Source organism: Panthera leo, chromosome A1 (assembly GCF_018350215.1).
Source record: "Panthera leo isolate Ple1 chromosome A1, P.leo_Ple1_pat1.1, whole genome shotgun sequence".
Taxonomy (NCBI): Eukaryota; Metazoa; Chordata; class Mammalia; order Carnivora; family Felidae; genus Panthera; species Panthera leo.
Window position 1 is genome coordinate 124,904,170 of NC_056679.1, and position 17,683 is coordinate 124,921,852.

The 17,683-nt window shown below is 40.3% G+C and overlaps 1 protein-coding gene across 1 annotated transcript in view; it reads right to left on the reverse strand.

Moving 5' to 3' along the window:
• Window positions 1-17,229, reverse strand: part of ANKRD55 (ankyrin repeat domain 55) — a 590,869-nt gene extending 573,640 nt beyond the window's left edge. The window contains exon 1 of the mRNA XM_042939212.1: window positions 17,052-17,229. The gene's annotated coding sequence lies outside the window, so the exon portion shown is untranslated. The remainder of the gene's footprint in view (window positions 1-17,051) is intronic.
• Window positions 17,230-17,683: the final 454 nt, after the last annotated feature.

The following is a 17,683-nucleotide window of genomic DNA, read 5'->3' on the forward strand; positions in this document are numbered from 1 at the left end:
AACAAGTAGTTGTGCCATCCAAATATTCCTTGGTGACAAACTAATAAAGGAGGAAAGGGACTTTAGGAACCATACCACAAAAGATTGCCAAAAACTAGCTATATGTACCAGCAGGTCTGGGGAAGATATGTAGGACTGGATTCTGAGGGTACTTGATCAAGGGCCTGAAACATAAAAATGGGTAGTGAATAGTGTGTGCACTTGGGGTTGTTTTTTTCAGATCTAGGATTTAACACCTTGGAGAAGATCCTAGGAAATGGTAAACTCACTACTCCAATAACTCCCAGAAGTTTGGAAAAAGAGATGGACATGCTGAGTGAAGTTGAAATGACAGAATTACCATGGTGGATAGTGGACAAAGGGATTAAGAGCTCAGGGAAGTGGCCATACTGCAATAGATATACTATTTATGGCCAGAAGACCATCAGAAGATAGTGCTCCATAGGAAACCCAAAGGACGCACCATTTGTAAAGCCATAAGGTATACACCAGTGAGAAGAGTAAATAAATAAACAAACAAACAAACACAGTGTTGGCTCCCCTTTGTAGGCCAGGGCTGACCAGGGTAAGAGATACCATTACAGAACTGGACTGACTGACAGCAAAGGAAATAATAGGGCTCCAGAACACACAGTCCAAAACCCAGCAGTTTACAGTCATTACAGGGATCAGCAGAACTGATGTGGCAGTCTAGAGTGCCTAACTCAAAGCACAGCATCCAAAGGAGCAAAATAATAAATGGCAGACAAAAATACTATTCAACTTGTACTAGTAGAAAGTTAAGGACAGATACCTGGCAGGTTGAGAGCACTCCTCCCAATAAATTGTCATAGTTCTTGCCCAATTTCTGGACCTGAGCCAGTTTTCGGCTCCAAACCCATTGCCTGAAGATGTAGACAAATTCCTAGGAGAAAGGACTATACTACACCATTAATAAGGAAGCACAAACCTGGTGAGCCTCTTGAGGTTCTAGAGACAACATATCCACATGCAAGGATACTTTGCCAGCCCACATACTGGGTGATACAAAAGGCTGCTAGAGCCACTCTGGAAAACTGTGGAGGTTCCTCAAAAAATTAAGAATAGATCTACCCTATGACCCAACAATAGCACTGCTAGGAATTTACCCAAGGGATACAGGAGCACTGATGCATAGGAGCACCTGTACCCCAATGTTTATAGCAGCACTCTCAACAATAGCCAAATTATGGAAAGAGCCTAAATGTCCATCAACTGATGAATGGATAAAGAAATTCTGGTTTATATACACAATGGAGTACTATGTGGCAATGAGAAAGGATGAAATATGGCCCTTTGTAGCAACGTGGATGGAACTGGAGAGTGTGATGCTAAGTGAAATAAGCCATACAGAGAAAGACAGATACCATATGTTTTCACTCTTATGTGGATCCTGAGAAACTTAACAGAAACCCATGGGGGAGGGGAAGGAAAAAGAAATAAAAGAAAAGAGGTTAGAGTGGGAGAGAGCCAAAGCATAAGAGACTCTTAAAAACTGAGAACAAACTGAGGGTTGATGGGGGGGTGGGAAGGAGGGAAGAGTGGGTGATGGGTACTGAGGAGGGCACTTTTGGGATGAGCACTGGGTGTTGTATGGAAACCAATTTGACAAGGAATTTCATATATTGAAAAAAATTAAAATTAAAATTAAAAAAAAAAAAAGGCTGCTAGATTTCTGGGTGGCCTAGAATAGAAAAGACTGTGAAGCAGGTCCAAGTTATGGTAAAAATAGCCCTGCCACTAAGGCCATATGATCTGCAGACACTATGGTTTTTAAACTATCAATAATAAGAAAACATGCCATTTGGAATTGATTGCAAGTCTCAGTAAAAGAATTATATACTATGGAAAACTACAGGTTTTAGTACCTGTCTCAGTGTCTGCTTCCAGAGAACCAATCTATGATCGGGTAAATTGGATATTTCCAACTTTGCCACATGATGAGGATGCATTACAGAAGGAAATAAGGAAAAAATATGAACTTCATGGGAAGCATATACTGAGTGTATCTGTATGTTTCTATATTTTTACAAAGGGAAATTAGCCCCCCAAACAGGCAATTCATTATGTCCTCCATGAAAAATTTTCTGAAGAGTACTGCCAAGATCCACTCCATGTACCTTTCATAGGAGGAAGAGGCCACTGTCCTTCCAAAGTCATGCAAGACCCAACACTCAAGTAGCAGTGTCAGAGTCTGATCCTTGTATTCACTGAAGAATAACATCAAGAAATGTTGGAAATTGAAAGGATTTTGCAGGTCTTTACCCTCATTGATAGAGCCTGACATCATTCTATGGAGGCTTCAAATGTCTGACAGTCACTTTCCTACCTTCCTTTGGGACTATGGCATGGAACCTAAAGAGAAGTCTGCTGAAGTCTTCTATGAAAGGCTTCCTACCTGATTAAAAAAAACCAAAAAAACAAAAAAACAAAAAAACAAAACAACCTCACAAGGAAGTAATGCTCTTGAGGCCTCAAACCATGGCACCCATATGCAACCATTAGGAGATACACCAAACTAAAGATGACAGCAGAGTAAGACAAAAGAGCTTGTGTCCTTGATAATAACATGGAGCTGTTGAACCAATTCATTAAATAATCTTAAATCCTAAATTTTTATTTTGACATAATGCGTCCCTTATTTTTAAGGTCATTTTTACTTGGATATTATGATTTTCAGCCAAAAGTACTGTGTTCAAGCATTTTCTAATCCAGTAACTTTGTTTCACAGATAAGGAAACTGAGATTCCAAGTAAGTAACTTGTTCAACACTTACAGTGATTAAGTGAAAGAGCTACAACTCAAATGCAGATGTCCTGATTATTGGACTAAAGCACTTTCTGCCAATCCTTGGAGAACATTCTAGTTGGAATCAAAAGGAAGTAGGAAGACCAGAGAAAGGCCTGGTAGGCTCTGAGGGGAAGCAATCTCAGGCACTCAGGGACAAGAGGATTCGTGATAGAGTACAGACCAAAGGGATAGGATTCCAGCCAATTGTGAGTGACTTCCCTGCCTTGTTCCTGACCTCATACCCCACCCTTGTGTCCCCAGAAAGCCAATTAAAAATAAGCACTGACCATGTCACTGTCCTAGATACATAAAAATAACATTACTGTACATGACCAAAAGTGAACCAGATTCTCTGAATTTTTTTCCAACTTCCAAAAATAGTTAGGACTTTCTGCCAAAGAGAGTGGGGTTTGAATTCCCATGAAAAAAAAAAAAAAATCAGTTGATGGCATTTGCTCCAGTGTAGAGATAATTAAACACACACTCAAGAATGGAATTCTCCATGCTCTCTCACTGTATCAGCCTGTTTTCTGAAAATAAAGAAGGGAAAAAAAGAAACAACCAAGATGTAGTGAAGAAAGCACTGGACTTGGAATCAGGAAAACTGGATTCTAGATTTTAGGAAACAGATGCCATTCTTTTTAGTGACCCAGCATCTAACCCTTCCTTTACAGGTTAGAGGAATCTCTCATTTTAAGACACAGAGCCCCTCCTTCATTGTATCAGCTTAAAAGGCCAGATATTTATTATTCCAGGCTCCCTTGCAGCTAGAATTTGGGTACTTGATGGCTCACTGTAATGGCTTATTTGATGTGTTAACTTACCGAGTCACAGGCTGCCAGATATTTGGTTAAACAATATTCTGGGTATGTCTGTGATAGTGTGCCTGTGAGGATGTTTCTAGATGTGATTAACATTTCAATCTATGAACTGAGTAAAACAGATTGCTCTTTCCAATGTGGTGGCTCTTGTCCAACCCATGGAAGGACTGAATAAAAAAAAAAAAAAAGGCAGAGTAGAAAAAATGTGTTCTTTGTGCCTAACCTTCCTCAAGCTGAGATATCTGTCTTCTCCCACCTTTAGATTCAGACTGGAACTTATGCCATTGGCTTTCCTGGTTCTTAGGACTTTGACTTGGAATGAAACTATACCATCAGCATTCTTCAGTCTCCAGGCTTGCCAACTGCAGATCTTGAGACTTCTCAACCTCTACAACTATATGACACATTCTTCATAATAAATCTTATTGCTTATTATGTAATTCTTACAATAAATCCTATATATCCTACTAATTCTGGTTCTCTGGAGAATCCAGACTAAAACATCCACCAATCAAAGGCACTATCCCCAGATTTTGAACAGGAGTCAAAAGAAGGATGTGGCAAAGAAGGATACAGAAATAGGGACTGGTGAAGAGAAGGGGAAGGAAAAGAGAGTTGATTAGACCTTCTTAGTTGAGATATGACTTAGAATCACAGTAAATAACCCAGGGGCTTTACAAAAAATATTTAGGGTATGGGGCTTTTATTTTATCTCTTACTGTTGAGGCACTGAACATTATTGATTCAGGGTCAGTCTTTGACTCTTGGCCAGACTGCAAGCTCCATGAAGAGAGAAATCTTCATTGGCCTGTTCACCACTGTACCCTTGGACCTATCCTAGTGCCTAGAGACAGCAACTACTCAAAACTGTTTGTTGAATGAAGTCATTTTTGTAAAGGAACACATCAGTCATTATTTGCAAATAGGACCATTTTGTTTTGAGCTTTATCCTGACCAAATTAAGCATTGCTCAGTGTAGGAACTTAGAGGAAACCCCCAGGCTAAGAGAAGCATTATAATAACCAAAGAGGACTTAACTTCAGGTTTGACTGCAATTGGAATAAGTCACAACACTGGACATTTCTCTAACAATGAAGGATCTAGTGACTGACATTTTGGCTATGAGAGTGATAACCTCCAATCATAGAAATTCTCATACACCATGCCAAGATAAGCTGGGATATAGGTTAGTAAGACCTGCCTGGACCTTCTCTGACTAGACAATTTCAGCAATGGCTCAACTCACATTCTGGTTTTATTACATCTTGCTGTTGCCATTAAAGGGCAAAGGGGGGATCAAAGGAGCAATCTGTAACTCTAATAAAATAATTACACTTAACGTCTTTATTATATTTTAAGAGATTTAGTTCAAAAGGTAACAGAAGGCTACAGTTAAATTTGTATTAAAATGGAAAATGCAGCTTCGTTTATCAGAAATGTACTTCCTGAGGCCACTGTATGCTGTGGCAGTGTGTAGGACAGGGCACAAAGGTATCCTTGACAGTGCTTAACTGGAAGAGAAACTTCTCTGGGATAATCCTGGGTACCCTAACAAGCTGTAGAGTTATCACTTACAAGCAGATATTATGTGCTGGTCACTGTCTAAGCACTTAACATGCTCTTACTCAGATAATCCTCACAAATCCCAGTGAGTATGTTACCATCATTTCACCCATTTTACAGATGAGGCAAAGCAGGAACAGAGAAGTAAATAACTTGTACAAATTCACAAGCTACGATGTGAGGAACTGAGATACAGACCCAAGCATTTGGGTCTGGAGTCTGTGCCCTTAACAATTATACAAGTGCATACTAAATAAAAACTCAGTACTTCCCGCCACAGATAACATGGTTGGTGCTCACTGCCAAAGATGAGTCAGGGCTAAGAATTAGTGAGGGACTGACGAACAAAGAACAAATTTAAGGCCTTTAAGACACACACACACACACACACACACACACACACACACACACACACACAAGTTACCTTTGGTGTTATTTACTAACTATAGGTGGCTCAGTTGGTTGAGCATCGGACTTCAGCTCAGGTCATGATCTCATGGGTCATGAGTTCAAGCCCTGCATTAGGCTCTGTGCTGACAGCTCAGAGCCTAGAGCCTGTTCCAGATTCTGTCTCCCTCTCTCTTTTCCCCTCCTCTGCTCACGCTCTTTCTCTTTCTCTCAAAAATAAAATAAACTTTTAAAAAATGTATTTACTGACTATAAAAATAATATGTTTGGGGCGCCTGGATGGCTTAGTCGGTTAAATGTCCGACTCTTGACCTCAGCTCAGGTCATGACCTCACGGTTCATGAGTTCAAGCCCCATGTAGGGCTCTGCGCTGACAGTGTGGAGCCTGCTTGGGATTCTCTCTCTCCCTCTTGCTCTCTGCCCCTCCCCTGATTGTGTGTGTGCACTCACACAGTCTTTTTCTCTCTCAAAATAAATAAACTTTGAAAAATAAATAAAAATAAAATTAATATGTTCACAGGAGAAAATGTGGGAAATATTAAGTATTTAAAAAATTAAAATCTCAGGGCTCCTGGGTGGCTCAATCGGTTAAGCATCCAACTTCGGTTCAGGTCATGATCTCATGCTTTGTGAGTTCAAGTCCCACGTCAGGCTCTATGCTGACAGCCTGGAGCCTGGAGTCTGCTTGGGATTCTATGTCTCCCTCTCTCTCTGCCCCTCCCCTGCTCATGCTCATGCTCTGTCTCTCAGAAATAAATAAACATTAAAAAAAATTTTTTAATTAAAATCTCATGTCAGTTTGAGTCTTTTATACCCATCCACAGATCTTGTTCATCTGCCCAAGTGTCCTATCAATTATTCAGTATACTTTTGCACTGTGCTGTACCTGGCTCTGTGAAGCAATTATACACATCATATAAACTAACTCAGCTTTGGTTTACAAAAGGAAACAAAACATACCTAAGAAATGTCTGTTATCTACAATTTTAGGCAAGTTGTTATTAAAAGTGATGGAGCACCAAGGGTTTTAAGGCAGCAAAACTAGGCTGCATGATACTATACTAGACATTTGTTAAAACACTCAGAATGTGCAATACCAAGCATGAACCCTAATGTAAACTATGAACTCTGGGTGATAATGATATATCAATTGTAGATTCATCAATTATAACAAATGTGCCACTCCAGAGAGGGAGGGTGATAGTGAGGGAGGCCATACATACCTAGAAATCTCTGTACCTTCTGCTCAATTCTGTTGGAAACCTAAAACTGCTCTAAAACAATAAAGTCTATTTAAAAATTTTTTTAAAAATTAAGTTTGAAAAATTGATACAAAGTTAAAATAACTAAGGCATGGTATTTATTGTGTGCCACACATAGTTCTAAGAAGCTACATGAATTACCTCGTTCAGTCCTCACTATAACTAAATTGATGAGACTATCCTTAAATAGCCTTCTTATAGATGAGGGAGCCAAGGTGCAGAGAAACTACCCAAGTTACCAAAACTCATAGCTATTAAGTGGTAGAGGCAGACTTTGAATCTGAGCAGTGAACTCCAGAAGCTCCTAATCACTATTGTCCCCTGTCTTCATGAAGGTTTGAGACAGCTAAGGACGGTAGGATTGCTTCGGTGAAGGGCAGGGGTGAAGGGAACGAGGGAGCTCTAGAGGGATACGAGCAGGAAAGAGGAACATTTGAGGCAGATAAAGGAGTCCTCATTTTTCCTGTTCCTGCAGTATTTCAGAGCCTCCGAACATCTTGTGGGTGCATTTCCACCAATGCAGAATGCTAGATTTCTGATCCTTCTGTGGAGGGTTCACACCAAGCAAAATGACCACCATTTCCAGAAAGACAGTCATGGTGGACATATGCCCAGCACTACTAAGCACTGTAGATAAATTGTATCTTCAGGCCAGAGTAAAGTATCTCTGTCTCTGTCACCCTGCCCTATACCTCCCTCCTCCCTCCCCTCACAGCCCTCTCTATCTCAAATCTCTTCCCAGTAACAGTTTGCCCTTGTTCCTCTAGGGCTGCCCCAGGACACTGCCCTGCCAGCATTACCCCACCCTCTCTCCTGGCAAATCTGCTCAGGTTGTGGTTTGGCCCTGGAGGTCCACACTGGCCAGGAACAGCCTGAAACAAACTTCAGATAATGAGAAAGTTCCATGTTTGCCTGAGGCATGACAAGTCATTCAAGACATTCTCATACTAGTTAGTACTCCATCCCAGCTGTGCCCTCACTGTCCTGTATATTTAGGTCTGCTGAGGAGAGCCAATCTTGATAGGCCTGTTTCTCTCCCTCATCCTTCCTGAAGGGGCATTACTAAGATTTCTTTCTGACAGAAATTTCTTTCTGTGGAATTTTGTAAGTATTCAAAGTATTCAACCATTTCACAAGTTTGCTTAAAACTGTATCAAACTAGAGAGCCTGGGTGGCTCAGTAGGTTAAGCGGTTAAACATACAACTTCGGCTCATTCATGATCTCACGATTTGTGAATTTGGGCCCTGCACTGTGCTCTGTGCTGACAACAGCACTGACAGCACAGAGCCCACTTGGGAATCTCTCTCTCTCCCTCTCTCTCTCTCTCTCAATTTGCCATTGATGCTTGCTATAAAAGAGTAGAAAAAGTATAATACAATGGTCAAGTAAACTATATATACAATTTATTATGTAGCCATTTAAATAATGCCTAAGAAGGGTTTTTAGTATCACAAAATGCTTAAAATATATTTATCCAAAAAAAAAGGAAAGAAAAGAAACTGAGTGCCCCAAATTATAAACAAAATTATTATATATATATATATATATATATATATATATATATATTCACTTAATAGACATATAGAAAGATGACTGGCCAAAATGTTAGCATTTTTAGCTGAGTGGTAGCTATTGGATGATTGTTACTTTCTTCTTTATGCTTCTCTGGATTTTCCAAGTTTTCTACGGTGGACATGATTATGAGAGTAACTAATGCCTATTTTGTAAACAATACAAAAAAATCATCAAAATAAAGTGATAGTCAACCCAAGCCCACTTTATAGAAGATAACCACTGTCAACATTTTGGTGTTAACATTTAGGATTTGTTTTCCTCTGTACATTTCCATGTATAAATGTCCATTTTAAAATAGGCAATGATATTATACATGGTGTCTTATACTCTGATTTTTGTGCCGGTTTTATACTAAGAAAACAAATCTCAAAACATAAAATTGATATTATTTTTCTCAGGACTTCTCACTGCCTTTTTATCCTTCTTCTTTCATACAGGTTTGCAGAAATGTGAAGATATACATAAATAATGTAGCCACAGGAACATAACATACCATGCCCAAAAATAACAGTGTAAAAAGTGTACCAATAATTAATGTATGAGGAAAATTTATATTTAGCAACTTGGAGAAAAGGGCTTCTTGGTACTCCCCCTTCCCTTAGAGTTGCCTTGGAGGACCTTGAACCTGACAGTGACCCATAGCAAGTGAGGCCTATTTAGCAAAGAGGTTACAGGCAGAGTTATGTCTGAGTTAGTTAAAATTCCTCCTCCTCCATCTCACGCGGGCTCTCTGACCTTGGGCAAATGACTTGACTTCTGTAAACCTTCATTTCCTTATCGAAAAAAAACAGAGGCAATTCAGTTAATGACCTCAAAGGGATGCTGTAAAGATTGAATTCGGCAGTCCATGTGAGGTGCTTAGCATAGTCAGTTATTATCTAAGTGGTGGTGATGTCATTATTCTTTCTTCCCAGAAAGGGCTGTCACACTTCATCTGGCTTAAACCACACCCAGACAAACAGCATTTAGTCCTTACACTATTCTGTCCACATCAAGAAAAAGAAAAAAAATCAATAGGCAGCAGACATTATACTTTATATGCATATCACATATATGGATATCATAATAAAATAATGTTCCACAGTCTGTTACTATCCCATAATTAGCATTAACTAATAGAGTTTAGAAATGGAAAGAAAGTTTAACATTTAGGTATTTATACATTTTGTTAGGCATTAGATATAATAAGAGTAACAATAAGAGGTGGAGGGAAGGAAAAGAATAGCTACAATTTTTGCACGCTTTCCATATGTCAAGTAGCATGCTCAGGGTGGTTACAGAACTAAATGTTACCAACAAGTATTTTTTGTCCCCATTTTACAAATAGGGAAACTGAGGCTTAAGGAAATTAAACAATTTGCCTAAGAATACACACCTGGTAATTAGACTTGAATCCAGTGTATTTAATTACAAACTTCTGAGCTTAACCACAAGGATAATCTTCCCAACAATTCCACAAAGTAGGCATTACCTCAAGTGTTACCCAAGGTTAACACCTAAGAGTCTTTCCATGCTGGAATTTACAAAATCTTTTCTGGAATAGTCACTCCCTCAAACCCTACGTGTTATTTCCATGATCAGAAGCTGATTTCATGTTTGCACATTAAAATTACCAGGACAGGCTTTTAAATACAGCAAACCTCCCTACAGAGATTCTAATGTACTGCATCTGAGCAGCTCCAAGCCCAACTCAGTCCAATTCAACCAGCATGGAGAAGCATTGCACTAAATGGTGCTGGGAGCACCCACTGCTTCTGAAAGGACTCTCAAGTGGTTTCACCATCCTCTCAGTTCCCCAGAATTTCTACTCCATCCAGCAGCACCTACAGCTCTTTTCCTAGGTTTGCTCTTCTCCCTCTCTCATTCATTCTCTGCTCTGCCACGAAAGACCTTAAGTCATTCCTGGATGATCCACCTCCCCCGCCCTCACCCTTTCAAAGTTTCCTAGAAAGCTTTGGTGAAAGCATGATCTATTCCTTCCTTTCAGTGAGTTTGGGAAACCACTCTTTCTGTGGTTTCAACAAAAAAGGGAGGAGGGGGATAAACAACAACAACAACAAACAAAAAAACAAAAACAACAAGAAAAAGGATGCTCACAAATTACCATTCATTGTTCCTGGGAACCAATCCTTTGATTTTTAAGAATTAAGAAAGGAGGGGCACCTTGGTGGCTCAGTTGGGTAAGCGACTGACTTCAGCTTAGGTCATGATCTCATAGTCTGTGGGTCTGAGCCCTGCATCAGGCTCCACACACTAGCAGTGTGGAGCCTGCTTGGGATTCTCTCTCTTTCCCTCCCTTGCTGCCCATCCCCAACTCACATTTCCTCTCTCTCAAAAATAAAAAAAATTTAAAAAATAAAAGAATAAAGTAAGGAAGACTTGTCAGACCCCTCCTGCCCCAAAACTGCCTGAAAGGAATTTTGCTGAGTGTGTTCTTCTGAATACAGGGTCATCTGTATCTTGGGGACCAAATGACCACAAGAAGTTGCAGCTTCTGTTTTCTAAAAGTTACATTACATAGTCTGTGGAAGACTTTTATTACATGGATCTTACTGTTCAAAGAGTGCTCAGTTCTTAAAAACCTCAGAGCTTCTAACTGCTAAAAGGAAAACCACACTGATTTTGTTCACCAGCAAAAACATATTAACATATGGCCCCAAACAGACATATCTAGGGCTTTTGCTTAAAATGATATAACACTGTTCTTTCTACTGACTACTCCCTTATTCTTGTTGTACACTGACATATGGAATACAATTCTGAAAATACTTCTTTTAAACTATTTAAATCTTTATCTTTCCATGTTAGTTGTTTATCTCCACTGCAAATAGTTCACAGAGACATGAGTCAATGTAAAACTTGCACTAGTTTTCACTGATAAACCCACAGAAAAGGACTCTTGAGATGAAATGACTGTTCTCTCTCCCCATATTTGAGTTGAACAATTATGTGGCCACAAGAAAAAGCTTTAAGTAGCTCAACCTTCACCTCTGTTTCTGGTGAGAATCAAGAATGAGACTAATGATCTTGTCTGAACTACCTGAAACCAATTCCAACGTTTACTTTTGCAGTTTTACACCCAAAAAGAATCTGAGACTTTAAGCAGAATGTAAGAACTGAAACAATGAGGGGCGCCTGGGTGGCTCAGTCGGTTGAGCGTCCGACTTCAGCTCAGGTCACGATCTCGCGGTTCATGAGTTCGAGCCCCGCGTCGGGCTCTGGGCTGATGGCTCAGAGCCTGGAGCCTGCTTCCGATTCTGTGTCTCCCTCTCTCTCTGCCCCTCCCCGTTCATGCTCTGTCTCTCTCTGTCCCAAAAATAAATAAACATAAAAAAAAAGAACTGAAACCATGATATTGCTGTACAGTCTCCTCTTGAAAGGACTTTGGCTTGATTCATGAGCACCTCATTATTAATTTACCTTTTGCGGCAGAGATGGAAAGAAAAATGCACAAGAACCAAATCTCAAAGAGGCCTTACTGAATGAAATGGACATGGTTTACCCTGCTGTTTCTCAAAAGGAATCCCAGAAGAGTACAGAACTAAGAACAAATTGTTTCAGCAACACAAGGCTGCTTCTCATCCAAAGTGGTCTTCAAAAAAAAATCAATAAATATACACATAAAAAATGAGTTAAACAGTTCACAAAGTTACTAAATTAAACAAAAGCATCTAAACTGGGATAAGTAGTCATTTAGGGATAACTTACTGAGAATTTTGAAATCCTAATTTATAAGTTATATAAATTATTAACTATAAAAAGTCATCAAAATGATGCTTATTATAATTATTATCACCTTCTGGAAAAGATACAATAAAATGAGTGAGATGTACTCAGTTTTACAGATGAGGTGGAATAAAGTGAAATCAGAATCAGACAATAAAAAGGTGGACAAGGTCGATTTCAGTATTTTAATACACTTGTTTAAAACTTCTCCATGGGTACAGATATATCTGCATGTGTGTAAGATACACATGCACAACTTTTTCCTGGACTGATTGATAATCATGAACAATTATGCTTAGTTTTAATTTCATGTTCAGTTTAAAGCTGTCCAATTGAGTTTCTAACCATATACTAGTGACAGTTTCTTTTTAAAATTTTTTTAATGTTTATTTTTGAGAGAGAGAGACAGAGAGAGAGAGAGAGAGAGAGAGTGAGTGAGCAGGGGAGAGGGAGAGAGAGAGGGAGACACAGAATCCAAAGCAGGCTCCAGGCTCTGAGCTGTCAGCACACAGCCCGACATGGGGTCCGAACCCACAGACTGTGAGATCATGGCCTGAGCCCAAGTCAGACTCTCAACCTACTGAGCGACCCAGGCACCCCATGACAGTTTATTTTTAATAAAACAAGTGTCACCTGGGCAGTGAGGATATAGCCCATTCTAATTTTTTTTCTGTTTTCTTATATTAAAAACTGAATATATGCTATTTTAAAATTAAATATCATTACCTGTTCTATTTTTAAAAATTGGGGGCCTCCTGGGCGGCTCAGTCAGTTAAGCATCTGACTTCAGCTCACGTCATGATCTCGCAGTTCATGGGTTTGAGCCCCATATCAGGCTCTGTGCTGACAGCTCAGAGCCTGGAGCCTGCTTTGGATTCTGTGTCTCCCTTGCTCACTGCCCCTCCCCTGCTCATCCTCTCTCTCTTTCTCTCTCTCTCTCTCAACAATAAACATTTTAAAAAAATTTTTTTAATTGGAGAAGGAGACAAAGTCATCACATTAAAGTTAGAGCTGGTTTTAAAAAGCATTATGCAAGATATTCTCTAGGAATTCAAACAGATTTTTTTCCTGTTCACATATTTATTTCACCACTCATTCATGACCAGATTTTAGTTTTGTATTATATTCTAGTAAAAAAAAAAAATCTGAAAAAAGCACCCCAAGACCCACCAGAATACACAGTTTTTATCTTATTTTCTTTTGTTTCCAATGCTAACAAGTTATTATATGGTCTTATTTTAAGTAGAGCCATGAAAGTGTCAAGGGTTTGGGGGGGGGGGGATCTACATTTTCATGAACTGTACTCAGATTTTGAGTATAGTATGCTGTTCCTCACAACTATGGGTACTTTTGTACTTCCTTATTCCTCACAAAGTATAATTGTTTCATGTTTTCCATTGTCCAGTCCCCAAGAACCTTGACTGAAGAACCAGCATTCTGTGCTGGGTTTGAATTCATCATTAGCACCCAGGGTAACCTCAGTCCACAGAATGTAAGAAGACAAGTGAGGCAATGTTTGTGGAGTCCAGCGGCTGAACCGGCTCCACAACAGAAGAAATGCCCCAATTGTCCTTCCTAAGCAAAAATTGCCATGATTCCCCATAAATAAGCAGTTGTCCGTTGACTGTTATAAATAGACTTTAATATACAACCAGCTGTCTCAGAAAGTTTATAACTGTTGACCAAAGACACAGTAGGGAAGAGAAATGGGATGTTTCCACATAGCAGGAGAATAGCTTGTCTGCAGTGAGTGAGGTTGCACACAGATTCCCCATTTAAAACATGTTAGCATGCCTGAATTCAAACTAAAATTAGGGGATAGCACAATGGGCTTCATGTGGGAGTCTTTTCAATAGAGACTGTATTCTTTTCTGATGGGCACCCTTGAATTCAGGATTGTGAAATAAGCAGCAGTTACCAGCAGACATCCTACAAAGTGCTGGTCAGAGAAGATATTTTAGAAGATACAGAGCAAGATGCACCAGTTTGGCTGTGATAAGAACTAACCTCTGTCCCTGTCTCTTACCCATTTCCTGTACTGCTTTTCTTTATCGTTTTCAAAATAATTCTCCTTCCTTGCCTTCTTTCTCAACCTCCCCAGATAACAACTCTATGAGCAAGTGTTTTGAACAGTTTATTTTAACCAGATCCAATCCCTGGGGCAAGATGCAGTCTCAAAAATCTGATGGGGTATGACAGAGAACAAGGCCCAGAGCAGCCAGCCAGGGCACATGCCTCTCTGTACTGCAGAAGGATCCCACCCACGGCTGCTGTGAGTTCTAACCAGCCAGCCAGAGATAATTGGATGTGGCTGAGACTAAAGGTAGATGTGCTACTGTTGCAAAGCTCAGTAAAACAACTCAGGGAAGGACAAACACGCCTCAGAGAAATATGGAAATAGAAGGGTGAGGACAAAAGACAGACAAAGGAAACCAGAATCTAGAAGGAAAGACATATCAGAATGTTTCTCCCTCTACTAAAATAAATAGGGATGAAAAAGAATAGGATATTTTAATACAAAATAGTATACTGTGTACTTTTTTAAATGTACATCTTCCCAAATATCTCTGAAATATGCTCTGAGGATGATTTTCCTTTCCAAATGGGTTCCTAGTTTGATCCCCACCCTCTAAAAACTTTTAAGAGGATTATAATTTTCTAAAATCACTTGGATTAAAAAAAAATAATAAAGACTACCATGATTGCTTTTGAACTATCCAGAGCTAGCAGATAATCCTATGATCCCAACTCACCCTGAAATTTACATGAGTGAGAAAGTTTATGTTTAGTTTAAATTGGAGATTTTTTTTTCCTTCTGGTTGAGACACATGTAATTTAATGCCGAGTCTTATTTAAGAATTACAAGTTCTATTTTAAAGACTGAAACACTTTAAACTGAGTAGGCAAGAGAATGTACCCTTAGAGATGTACACCCAGAAGATTTGAGATATTTGAGATCTCCTACTACAAACTTGTAAATGATTACTTTTTCCTTGGAAACTGCTGTTCCTCAATATCCTTTCATAAAGCAGCACCTCCCTCAGAGTGTTGTAATAGAGCTAAGTGAGTGGGAGTTGCCTTACACATGGCACTCAGTAGTTTACTCTAGCACAAATTAAAGCACTTCATAACTTGACGTTGCTTTCTTTTTCTTCCACGGTAACTTTGCACTGTAGTATACAGACACAAGTGCATGTCAGTATACAGCTTGATGAATTTTCATGAACTGAACATACCAATAGGACCACCACCCAAATTAAGAACATTCCGCACACCTAAAGGAGCTCCCTTCATGCTCCACTGTGGTCACTATTGACCAACCTGCCAGCTCACAGTAACTACTATCCTAACAGTATCAGTTTTGCTTTTTTGAAGATGTATATTTTTATTTTTGCTAAATAGACAAAGTAAATTTACCATCTTAACCATTTTTAAGTGTACAGTTCTGTGGCACAGAAGTATGTTCACATTATTGTGCTAATACTACCAGCTTCCATCTCCAGAACTCTTCATCATCCCAAACTGAAACTCTAATTCCAATTAAACAGTCTCTCCCCACTCCCTTCCTTGCCCAGGCCCTATCAATGACAATTATATTTTCCATGTCTATGAATCTGACTATTCTAGGTACCTCATATAAGTGGAATAATATATTATTTATGCTAGTTTTGCCTAGGAGATACATATCCAACATAAGGGACTGCAAGCTTGGTACTATGGTTAAAGAATGTTATTAATGATAATTAAAAATCTTAGTAAATGATGCTGACATGTTTTCCATACCTCATCAGTTTCATTCAACAAATAAAATTAAAATAGCTAATATAAATAATATTAAATAATTAAATAGCTAATGATAGAAGTTAAGCAGTCATTAATCAGAAAGCTCCTTAAATGATGAGAAACTTAACCTTTCTGTGAGACCAAAGGTCCACCCCTCAACCAGTGGTCATTCTCTAGCAATGTCCTCCAAACCTGGGGATTCCCAGGCTCTCACCTGACACTGACCAGTAGCTAAGGCCTTAGTGTCCTATACCCAAGCTAGCCGGTGACAGAGTATTCCAAAGAGGCTGGGAATGCTAAGGGTGACAAACTGACATCCCAAGGTCCAGGTCAGCTTTGGAGCAGCCCCAAGGCAGATGATACAAAGAAGGTCAACAACAGGGGAATAGGTTGTATCCCAACCAGAGACCTGTTCAACAATACAAGTTTGCCCAAGGGCAAACATACGCCCATTCCAGCTCCTCCTTCCTCACCTAAGTGACCTCGAAGGTGGCACTAATCCTGGCCAACACACAATCTAGGGCACAGCAGTATTCAGACATTCAGACAGAACAAGGCCCAGCTCCCCTCCGTGAAGAGGATGATGAGAATAGCGGTAGAGGGGCCGCCGCCGTGTGAGACAAGCATCACTCCCATAAACCCATTCTTCTGACTGCTTTGAGAAACAGAAACCAAATTTCACCCTCCCTCCAAAGCTCTCTTGTCACTGTCAGAACTAATGCCGATCCCTCACTGGAGTCCTGAGACTTGAGTGGCTGCGGGGCCAGCAGGAGCCTCCAGAGTATTTCCAAAGCAGCCACACTTTTCTCTCAGGGATGTGTTCACGTGGTACACACACATCTCGAGTTTATCATCCTGGACCATCAAGGAGAAAAGTCTGAGTTAAGGGATGACAGGCCTGGAGGAGCCAGGAGCAGGTAGAAGCAGCCCTTGAAGGAACACAGAACAGGAGGGCGGACACTGATAGCCACAGCCCATACTTACGGGCATCAGTAGACTTAGGTGCTTGTTTCCACGATTTCCCACCCCCATCCCCACAAAATGCTACCAGAAAGCTTCTGGAACATTCCTTCCCTGACAGGAACCAGAGCACCAGCTACTTACTTGTGCACCTGACAGTAAAGCCATGTCACCTGACAGAAAAGATCTCATTCACGTGTGAAGGCAGACTCCAGCTGGGATCATCCAACGGCTCTACCCAGCAAAAATGCATAACCAAAAACCCAGAGCCAGTCGCTCACGGTCAACCTCCATTGCGCGGTGCTGCTTCAGACACGTCAGCGCAGACGCGACACTGCGTGCTGCCTGAGAAGGCGGTTTACGCATGCGCGGCTGCTGCAGCGCCCGACCTTGTGCTGGACCAGGACCTGCTTGAGGAAAGCGACTATGTGGGCGTGCTGCGCTCCTCACTTGTCACCTGGCTTCCCGTCGGCCCGCCGGTGTACTTCCTCCTTTGGGAGGCTTTCTTTCTTTTTTTTTTTTTTTAATTTTTTATTTATTTTTGAGAGGCGGAGCATGAGTGGGAGAGGGGTAGAGAAAGAGAGGAAGACACTGAATCCAAAGCATGCTCCAGGCTTTAAGCTGTCAGCCGACAGGCCGACATAGGGCTCAAACTCAAGAACTGTGAGATCGTGACCTGAGCCAAAGTCGGACGCTTAACCGACTGAGCCACCCAGGTGCCCCAGGATGGGAGGCTTTCTAATGGGAATATCCTGAGTGTTGCATAGATGTAAAAT